We start from the raw sequence: 11,166 nt of genomic DNA, 5'->3' as shown, positions 1-11,166 counted from the left end.
TGACCCTATAATAAGGGGGCTTTGTGATTGGCCTTCAAAGCTACACATAGCAAGGTAAACATTCTTATATTTAATATACTTGTCTTCAGTATCATTGATTGACAGCTGTCACAGAAAAACTGAAGGCCTCTGGTGGATTAGTAGGTAGAGTTTTGTTGTCACAGCAGGGTAGAGAATGATTGGGGAGACTTTCTAAAGTTGAAGTGCACCTATAAGTGTGTTTAAAGTATTTTGTTTTGTTTTTGTTTTGCATCTTCTTTTTATTGTTTTTCTTTGGAAATTTTGGCCATTCTATGAAAGCATGAGTGATGTGCAATCAAAACATTCACTTATCATCAATTTCCAACTCAACTCATTCATTCCAGAACATTTATCATAACTTCAAAGAAAAAAAATCAGCTTTTTAAAGAAGTAATATCCTGCAGAAAGCATTAATTTTTCTTCTGCACATAGTTGAGCATAATTTCTGTTATCAGTGGAGGCATAAAAACTAAATATAAAAGAGTAGCAAGGATATACTTGTAAAACATTGTTGATCTTTTTGGCTTTATTACCAATTTTGTACTTACAATTTATAATGTAAGCAATCTTTTCCAAAACAGTTAGTCTACAAATTTTATAAGTTCTCCAATGTCATAATCTAAATTTTAAAAAATTTCCCCCTACTTTATAAACATGTGTCTTAATCTATGGATTCCTGATAAAATTTAGTCCAGTGTTGTTGCCTAGCTTCATCTGTAGGGGAAATGCTTTGTAAAAAAACAATAGGAGCCGGCCAAGTGACACATTGGTTAAGAGCTGGCTTGGGACACTAGCTCTGAGCAGCAGGGTCCTGGTTCAGATCCCACATGGGAGTCAGTGACACTGCCTTCTACTGCTAAGATGGTGAACAGCAACTTGACCTGGAGCTGGGCTGCCGTGAGTCACCAGCGACAGCGTAGGCTGCAACTCCTGCTGCAGTGGGCTGCCATAAGCTACCATGTGTGACTGGCAGCCAGCGTGAGTGGCTGGCAGCCAGTGTGAGCTACCAAGAGCCACTGTGAGTGGCTGTCCAGAGGCCGGTGACAGATCTGCCTCATCCAGGAAGAGTGCAATGATAATACCAACATGGGCCAGTGAAGCAACGTCCTCCACAACTAAACTGAAGAACAAAAGGACAGCAACTTTTCTGTTCCCCTTCTCTGATTCCCCAATGCTGTTCCCCTGCCCCAATTCCCCAATAAAATAAAAAACAACAACAACAAAAGTAATCAACCAACTAAATAAGAAAACAAAAAATTTTATTTAAAATTCATTATATGTATTTTATATTATATTATATTAAATATAATATCTTATTTTATCTATATTATGTATATTATATACTGTATATATTTATATATTTTAAAATATATATCTATATATTCTTAATCAATCATTTATTAGTCAAAAGATCTTGGCTCAGTTTTAAGATATACAACACAGAATTTTTACACTATCCCTTGTAATGTATATAAATAAGCACAAACTAGGAGTGCATTGAAGCTTGGCATTGGCCTAGATATTTGACCAATATCAGGTATTTGGCTCCTACTTCAGTCACCAAAAGGATGAATATCTACTTTAATGTAATTTTGATGATTTTGTGATCAGATAGATTGCCATTAATAAACAGAGTAAAGTTATTAGAGTATAAGTAATATATGCCATTTGGATTTGTTAATGCCTAAATATTTGTTTTCAGCTATAGGAAGACTTACCTGTGACTTGAAGTGAACATTTTTCTGCCTATTTTATACATAAACAATTTTCCACTTAGTTGAAATATAAATGTATGTTATAATGGCAAATATGAAATGCAGCAAAAAATAATTAATGTTGATTGTAAAAGCTGTTAAGTTTTGTTAAAAACCAATAAAGAATTTATCAGTGAGGCCATTTAGTCCTGGGCTTTTCTTTATTGGGAAGTTTTTGATTGCTGATTCAATGTCCTCATTCTTTATTGGTCTGTTCAGATTTTATATTTCTTCTTGATTCATTCTTGGTAGGTTTTATCTTTCTAGCAATTTATCTATTTCTTTAGATTATAATTTGTTGGCATATAATTGTTCATAGTTGTCTCTTGAGATCCTTTTTTATTTCTATGGCATCATTTTAGTGTCTCCTCTTTTATTTATGGTTTTACTTAAATCTTCTTTCTGTTCTTCTTAAGTACTCTAGGTAAAAATTTACAATATTTTTATCTTTAAAAAAAACACCTGTTTTCTTGATTTTTTTCTGTTATTCTTCTAGTCTATGATTTTTAATATTTCTGCTTGAATCTTTATTATTTATTTCCTCCTGTTAACTTTGGACTTAGTTTCCCCTTTTTTTCTAGTTACTTGAGATATAAAAAGTTTTATTTGAGATCTTTTTTCTTTTCTCTCATAGTCATTTATTATAAACTCCCTTCTTAGTACTTCTTTTGCTGCATCCTGTAAGTTTTGGTATGTTGTGTTTTCATTCTCATTTGTCTGAGGATATTTTCTAATTTTCCTGATTTTTTTCTTTGACTCATTCATTGTTCTGAAGTTATTTGTTTAATTTCAACATATGTATGAATTTTCCAGTTTTCATTCTGTTATTCATTTCTTATTTCACTCCATTGTTTTGGAAAAGTTACTTGGTATATATTCTTAAGTGTATTAGGACTTGTTTTGTAAGCTAAAATGTCATATATCTTGTAGCAAGTGCTATGTACTCTTGAGAAGATTGTGTATTCTGTCATTGGGTGGAATATCCTGTATGTCTACAGGTTCATTTGAGTTATAGTTTCATTCAAGGAGAATTAACATCAATTTTTCTTAAACTCTCCCAAAAAAATTGAAGAAGAGAAAACACTTCCAAACATCTTATAAGGCCAACATTACCCTGATGTCAAAGCCAGACAAAGATCATACAAAAAAAGAAAACTACAGGTCAATATCCTTGATGAATACAAATGCAAAAGTCCTCAATAAAATACTAGCACACTGACTTCAACAGCACATTAAAAGAATTATAAACCTTTACACATGGGTTTTATCCCTGGGATGGAAGGATAGTTCAACATAAGCAAATTAATTAATGATACATCACATTAATAGAATGAAAGAAAAAAATCACATGAACATCTCAATTGATGTAGAAAAACCATTTGACCTAATTCAACACATTTCTTGATAAAAACTCTCAAAAAATATGTGTAGAAAGAATTTACCTAATATAATAAAGGCCATATATGAAAAGCCCACAGCTGACATTATACTCAATGGTGAAAAACCGAAAACAATTTCTTTAGGAATAAAAAGAGGATGATGACTCTCACCATTTCTATTACACATAGCATGAGAAATCTTAGCCAGAGCAATTAGGAAAGAAAAAGAAATAAAAGACACCCACATAAGAAAGGAAGAAGTAAAATTATCTTTGTTTGCAGATGACATGATCTTATATGTGGAAAGCCTTAAAGACCCCACAAAAACTGTTAAAACTAATAAATGAAATCAGTAAAATTGCAGAATACAAAATCAACATAAAAATCAGTTGCCTTTTTATACGCTAATGACAAACTATCCACAAAAGTAAATCAAGAAAACAATCTCATTTATAGTAGAACCAAAAAGAATAAAATACTTAAGAATAAACTAAACCAAGGAGATAAAAGACTTGTATATGGAGAATTACATTTTTAATGAAATAATTTTAAGAAGACACAATATTCAGAAAACAACCCATGTTTATGGATTGGAAGCCTTGATAATGTTAAAATGTTCATACTATCTAAAGCAATGTATAGAGATTGAAAGCAATGCTTATCAAAATCTCAGTGACATATTTTAATAGGAAAAAACCCCACCCTAAAATTCATATGAAATCATAAATGTCCCTGAAAAGACAAAGTGATCTTGAAAAACAATAAAACTAGAGGCATCACACTTGCTGATTTCAAAATATATACAAGCCTACAGTAATTGAAACAGTATGGTACTGGGAACACAAACAGACCAATAGAATAGAGAGCCCAGAAATAAACCCACGTATATAAGGTCAACTGATTTTTGACAAGGGTGCTAAGAATACACAATAGTCTCTTCAACAAAAATGTTCAGAAATCTGGATAGTCACATGCAAAAGCATGAAATTTGATGCTTATCTACGCCATGCCAAGAAAAAAAGAAATATATTAAAGATTTAAACTTATGGCCTAAAACTGTAAAACTCCTAGAAGAGAATATAGGGTTAAACTTCATGACACTGGCAATGGTCAGGCAATAATTTGTTAGATATGACACCAAAAGTACAAACAACCAAAACAAAATTAGATGAGTGGGATTACAACAAGCTAAAATGCTTCTGCACAGCAAAGGAAACAATCAACACAGTGAAAAAAGGTAACCTATGCAATGGGAGAAAATATCAGCAGATGATATATCTGATGAAGAGTTAATATCCAAAATATATAAGAAAGTTCTACAACTCAATAGCAAAAAAAATAATAATAATCCAATTAAAAAATGGACTTTAAACATTTCTTCAAAGAAGACGTGCAAGTGGCCAACAGGTACTTGAAAAAGAGCTCAACCTCACTAATCATCAGGGAAATGCAAATTAAAACCCAAATAAGATATCCCCTCAAACCTGTTAAAATGACTATTGTTTGTTTTAAATGTCAGAGAATATGGAGAAATTAGCACTCGTGTATTCTGTTGGTGGGAATGTAAAAGGGTGTAACCACTATGGAAATCAATATGGAGATTCCTCAAAAACTCAAAAATAGAACTCTCATGTGATCCAGCAATTTCGTTTCTGGGTATATTTCCAAAAGAATAGAAATCAGGTTCTCAAAGAGATATCTGTATTCCTATGTTCATCACAGCATCAGTCACAATAGCCAAGTTATAGAAACAATCTAAGTGTTCGTCAACAGATGAATGGATAAAGATTACACACACACACACACACACACACACACACACACACACACACACACTGTGATGTAATTCAGCCATGAAAAAGAAGGAAATCTTGCCATTAGTGACAACATGAACATATCCTAAGGGTATTATTCTAAGGTAAGTGACCCAGTCACGTAAGGAGAGATAGTGCATTATTCCACTTATATGACATATTTAAAATAATCAAATTTGTCACCACACAATAGAATTGTTTCCAGGGGCTGGTGGGAAGAAAAAGAGGGAATTTTCAGTTCAGTTATAAAGTTTCAGTTACACAAGTTGGCTGAGTTTTAGAGATCTGCTATATAACATTGTGCCTGAAGTTAACAATACTGTGTTGTGCAATTAAAATTTTGTTCAGATGGTAAATTTTGTGTTGTGTTCTTACCACAGTTAAAAAAGAATAATAAAATAAACATAAATTAAAAACCAATGAAAAACTCATATCAGTAAATGAAAAACAACAGAAATTAGTTGTACTATAAATATTAATTAGGAGTATATTAGGTAAATAATTTAGAGAAAATATTGTTCTCTTTAACTTAATGAATATTTAGAAAATATTAAAGGAATATTAAAATGTGTTACAAAATATTTAATAATAATTTTAAACTGTAATTCTGGTTTACTGAGGTTCAATTCATATAACATAAAATTAACCATTTAAAAGTGAACAATTCAGTAGTATTGAGTACATACAAAAAATATTCTATAGCCATGAAATTTATGTAGTTTCAAAAACCTTCAATCAAGCCAAAGTAGAACCCACTATCCACTGTAGTTTTACCCATTCCCTGCTCCCCCCACCATTTCTGACAACTACCAATCTGTTTGTTTTCTTTCATTATGGATTTAACTATTCTTAATATTTTGTATAAATTAAATCATACAATATGTGATGTATTATTACATCTGACTTGTTTCACTTATCATACTGTTTTTGAGGTTCATTCACATTGTAGCATGCATTAGTGCTTCACTTGTTTTTATGGCTAAATAATATTCCATTTTATGTACATGCCACAATTTTTTATGCACTCATTTGTTGATGAACATTTGGACTATTTTCATCTTTTGGCTATTGGGAATAGTAGTGCTATAAACATGCGTGTGTGTGTGTGTGTGTGTACTTGTTTGGGTAGCTGTTTTCATTTCTTTGGGATACATAATAGTGTAATTTTGAGGCCATATGGTAATTAGGTGTTTAACTTTTTGAGGAACTGCCAAACTGTTTTCCACAGCAGCTAAACCATTTTTACAGTACTACCAGTGATATATGAAAGTTCCATTTCTTCCACGTCCTTGCCAATACATGTTATTTCCTGGTATTTTGATTTTAGTCACCCTAGTTAGTGTGAAGTGATATTTCATTGTTGTTTTGATTTGCATTTTGCTGATAATTAATGATATTGAGCATTTTTTTTCATGTGCTTTTTGGTCACTGCCTATTTTATTTGGACAAATGTTTATTTAAGTCTTTCTACCACCATTAAGTTTCGTTATTTGTCTACTTTTTAGTTGACTAGTAAAATTTCTTTATATATTTTGGATATAAAAACCATATTAGAAATGTGATTTGTATATATTTTTCCTCTTCTGTAGGTATTCTTTCCACCTCTTTTTTTTTTATTATTGGGGAATTGGGGGGATGGGAACAGTGCTGGGGAATTGGGGAAAGGGGAACAGACAAGTTGCTGTCGTTTTGTTCTTCAATCTAGTTGTGGAGGACGTTGCTTCACTGGCCCAAGTTGGCACCATCATTGCGCTCTTCTCTGGCGAGGCAGATCAGTCGCCGGCTTCTGGACGGCCGCTCACTGCGGCTGCTGGCCGCTCACGCTGGCTGCTGGCCACACACGGTAGCCCATGGCAACCCACTGCCACAGGGACTGCAGCCCACGCCGTCGCCGGCGACTCATGGCAGCCCAGCTCCAGGTTGAGCTGTTGTTCAGCATCTTAGCTGTGGAGGGCAGTGTCACTGGCCCTCATATGTGGGATCCGAACCGGGGCCCTCTGGCATCCCAAGCGAGTTCTTAACCATTGCGCCACTCGGCCGGCCCTCCACCTTCTTATTAATATATTTTTATTTGTAAAATTTTAAATTTGATTTAAATCCAATTTATTTATGTATGCTTTTGTTGCTTGTGCTTTTGTTGTCTGTTCTAAAAATCCATTGCCAAATCCACTGTCATGAAGACTTGCCCCTACATTTTCTTCTAAGAATTTTCTGGTCTGGCTCTTATATTTAAGTCATTGATACATTCTAAGGTTATTTTTGTATACAGCATAAGGTTAGGTCTAACTTCATTCTTTTGCATGTGAATATCCAGTTTTCATAACACCATCTGTTAAAGAGATTATTCTTTCCCATAAAATGATCTTGGCACCCTATCAGAAATCAACTACTCATAGGTTGTATGGGTTCATTTCTAATCTCTCAATTCTATTCCACTGATCTATATGTCTATGTGTGCCACTGTCACACTATTTTAGTTACTATAACTTTGTAGATTGTTTTAAAATTGGGATGTGTGAGTCGTCTGATTGTGCTTTTTTTTTCTTTCCAAGCTTGTTTGCTATTCAGAGCCCAATTTAATCTCATATGAATTTAAGGATTGGATGTCCCTATTGTGTAAATTAAGGCCACTGGGATTTTGACAGTGTTTGCATTAAATCTGTAGATCACTTTGACATCTTAACAACATTAAGTCTTCCAATCTATGAATAGGGGATGTTATATCATTTATATAGGTCTTATTTAAATTGTTTCAGCACTGTTTCAAACTTTAGTGTGCAAATCTTGTGGCTCCTTGGTTAAATTAATTCCTTGGTATTTTATTCTTTCTTAAATAATGGCAAAATATAAATAACATAAAATTTACCATTTTAACCATATTTAGTGTACAAGTCAGAGGCATTAAATTCACTCTTATTTTTATGCCAAAATCACCACTGTCCGTCTACTGAACTTTTTTATAATCTCAATCTTAAACTCTGTACCTTTAAATAGTAACTCCCTATTAACACCTCTTACCCCATTAAGTAGTATTGACACTTGTATCAGTTTTCTAGGGCTGCCATTACAAAATGCCACAGATTTGGTGACATAAACAACAAAAATTCATTTTGACGGCGTTCTGTAGGCTAGAAGTCTAAGAATAAGGTGTTGGCAGGTGTTCGTTTGTTTTTTTTTCCCCCCTAAGTTCTCTCTGACATTTACATAACCATCTTTTTTCTTTTTTGTTCACATAGTGTACCTTCTGTAATTGTCGTCTGTGACCAAATTGCCTGTTTTGGTAAGGAAACCAATCATAGCAGATTAAATTTCACTCTAATGACCTGATTTTAACTTAATTACACTTTTAAGATTCTACTTCCCAATATAGTCACAATCTAAAGTATGAGAGGTTATGCCTTCAGCTTTGGAATTTTGGAGGAGGCACAATTTGATCCATAATGGTACCTATGTAAAATCATTTGACAATATATGGAAAGATTTATTTCTGGGCTCCATATTTTGTACCATTTGTCTATATATCTATACTAAAGCCATTTTTACACTGCTTTGATTACTGCACTTGTGTAGTAAGAGTTGATGTCAGAAAATGTTACTTCTCCACCTTTCTTCTTCTTTTTCAAGACTTTGGCTATTCAAGGTCCTTTGATATTCAATATGAACTTTAGAATATATTTTTCTGAACTGACCACTACTAATGAAATTGAATCAGTAATCAACAAACTCTGAACAAATAAAGGTCCTGAACCAGATGGCTTCACAGGAGAATTCTACCAAACACATATATTTCAAAAAAGAATTAACACATATATTTCTCAAAATATTCCAGAAAATTCAAGAAGGGAAGAGGCTCATTTTACAAAACCAAGATTAACTTGATTCCAAAACCAGACAAAGATGTTACAAAAAAAGAAAATTCTAGGCCAATATCTCTGATGAACATAGATGCAAAACTCCTCAACCAAATATTAGCAAACTGAATTCAGCAGTACATTGAAAAGATAATATACCATGATCAAGTGGGATTTATTTTTGGTATGCAAGGTTGGTTCAATACCCACAAATAAATGAACGTGATGTAAAGACCTGTCCTCAGGGGTATTATTGCAAGACCCAAATTAGATGAAGAAGGTTCCAGGAAACTATTCAGGACCCCCTTTGTCCCTGGGATCAGACCCCTACAGACCCAAGAATCAAGGATTTGATCCATTCTCATAAGACCAGTGGGGAATATAAGGACCTGTCCTCAGAGATACTGTTGCAAGAATCAAATTAGATGAATAAGATTCCAGGAAACTATTCAGGATCCCCTTTGTCCCTGGGACCAGACCAGGGGCTTTCTGTCCCCATTACAAAAAAGTTTCTGTTCAAAACCTGTTTCAAGGAAGGAGTCATGCTCCAACCAAGCAACACCTGCAATGGATGTGGTCAGGTGCCAACGATAAAAGCTTGTTTGGCAATAACGGTTTATTTTCGCTTCTGTAAACCTGTTTCCAATAATGGTTTGTTCTCGCTTCTGTAAACCTGTTTGCAATAATGGTTTATTCTTGCTTCTGTAAACCTGCTTCTGCTTAAGCTCACCGAAATAGGTAAAGCATATATAAACTCTCACTGGCCAAAGCCTGGGGCCATTCTCCTCTTGCAGAGTGAGACGGACACCAGGCTTGGCCCAATAAAGCCTTCAGAATCATAACTCTGTCTCTCAGGTCTTTATTAATGAGCAAGGACCTAACATTGATATGCCACATAAAGAAAATGAAAAACAAAAATCATATGATCATATCAATTAATGCAAAGTGTTTGACAAAATCCAGCATCCATATATAATAAAAATTCTCAGCAAAGTGGGAATAGAGGGGAAAACAAACTTCAGCATAATAAAGGCCATATATGAAAAACACACCGCTAACATCATACTCAACATGGAAAAGCTAAAAGCGTTTCCCTTAAGATCAGCAGCATACAAAGACGCCCACTTTCACCACATTTATTCAACATAGTATTGGAGTTCTCAGCCACTGCAATAAGACAAGAAATAAAAGACATCAAAATTAGAAAAAGGGAAGTAAAATAGTCATTAGTTGCAAATGACATGATACTATAGAGAGAGAACCCCAAAAATTTTACCAAAAAAACCCTATTGTAACTAATAAATGAATTTAGTAAAGTAGCAGGATACAAAATTAATATTCAGAAATTGGTTGTATTTTTATGCACCAATACCAAATTATTATAAAGAGAAATCAAGAAAACAATTGTATTTACAATTGCATCAGAAAAATAAAATAACCTAGGAGTAAATTCAACCAAGTAAGTAAAAGATTGTATTCAGAAAATTATAAGACATTAAAAAGAGAAATTAAGGAAGATACAAATAAATGGAAACATATAACATGTTCATGGATAGGAACAATTAATATAATTAGAATGTCCATGATACCCAAAGCAATCTCTAGATTCAGTGCAATTCTTATCAAAACACCAATGGCTGGTTTTTTATTTTTATTTTTTACAAAACTAGAACAAATAACCCTAAAATTTATATGGAACCATAAAAGATCCCAAATAGCCATGATAACCTAAAGAAAAAAGAACAAGCTGGAGGTATCACATGACCTGTTATTAATCTATACTATAAGGCCATAGTACTCAAAACAGCATGGTGTTGACATAAAAACAGATATATAGATCAATGGAGCAAAATAGAGAGTCCAGAAATAAATCCATGCCTCTATGTTCACTTATTCTATGACAAATGAAGCAAGAATACACACTGGGGTAAAGACAGTCTATTCACTAAATGGATGGATATATGCAAAAAGAAAAAAATGCACCATCTTCTTACTCCATATACAAGAGTAAATTCAAATGGATTAAGACTTAAATGTAAGACCCAAAACTATAAAACTCCTACAAGACAATATAGGCAGTAAACTCTCAGACATTATTACCCTTAGCAATATTTTACTGATGTATCTCCTTGGGCACAGAAAGCAAAATAAAAAATAAACAAATGAAACATCAGACTAAAAAGTTTTGGCACAGGGCCAGCTGAGTGGCGCGTTGGTTAAGAGCTGACTTGGGATGCCAGAGGGCCCCGGTTCGGATCCCACATATGAGGGCAAGTGACACTGCCCTCCACAGCTAAGATGCTGAACAACAGCTCAACCTGGAGCTGGGCTGCCGTGAGTCACTGGC

This window comes from Hipposideros armiger, unplaced genomic scaffold (assembly GCF_001890085.2).
Source record: "Hipposideros armiger isolate ML-2016 unplaced genomic scaffold, ASM189008v1 scaffold_421, whole genome shotgun sequence".
NCBI classification, from domain to species: domain Eukaryota; kingdom Metazoa; phylum Chordata; class Mammalia; order Chiroptera; family Hipposideridae; genus Hipposideros; species Hipposideros armiger.
This window is presented reverse-complemented; position numbering follows the sequence as displayed.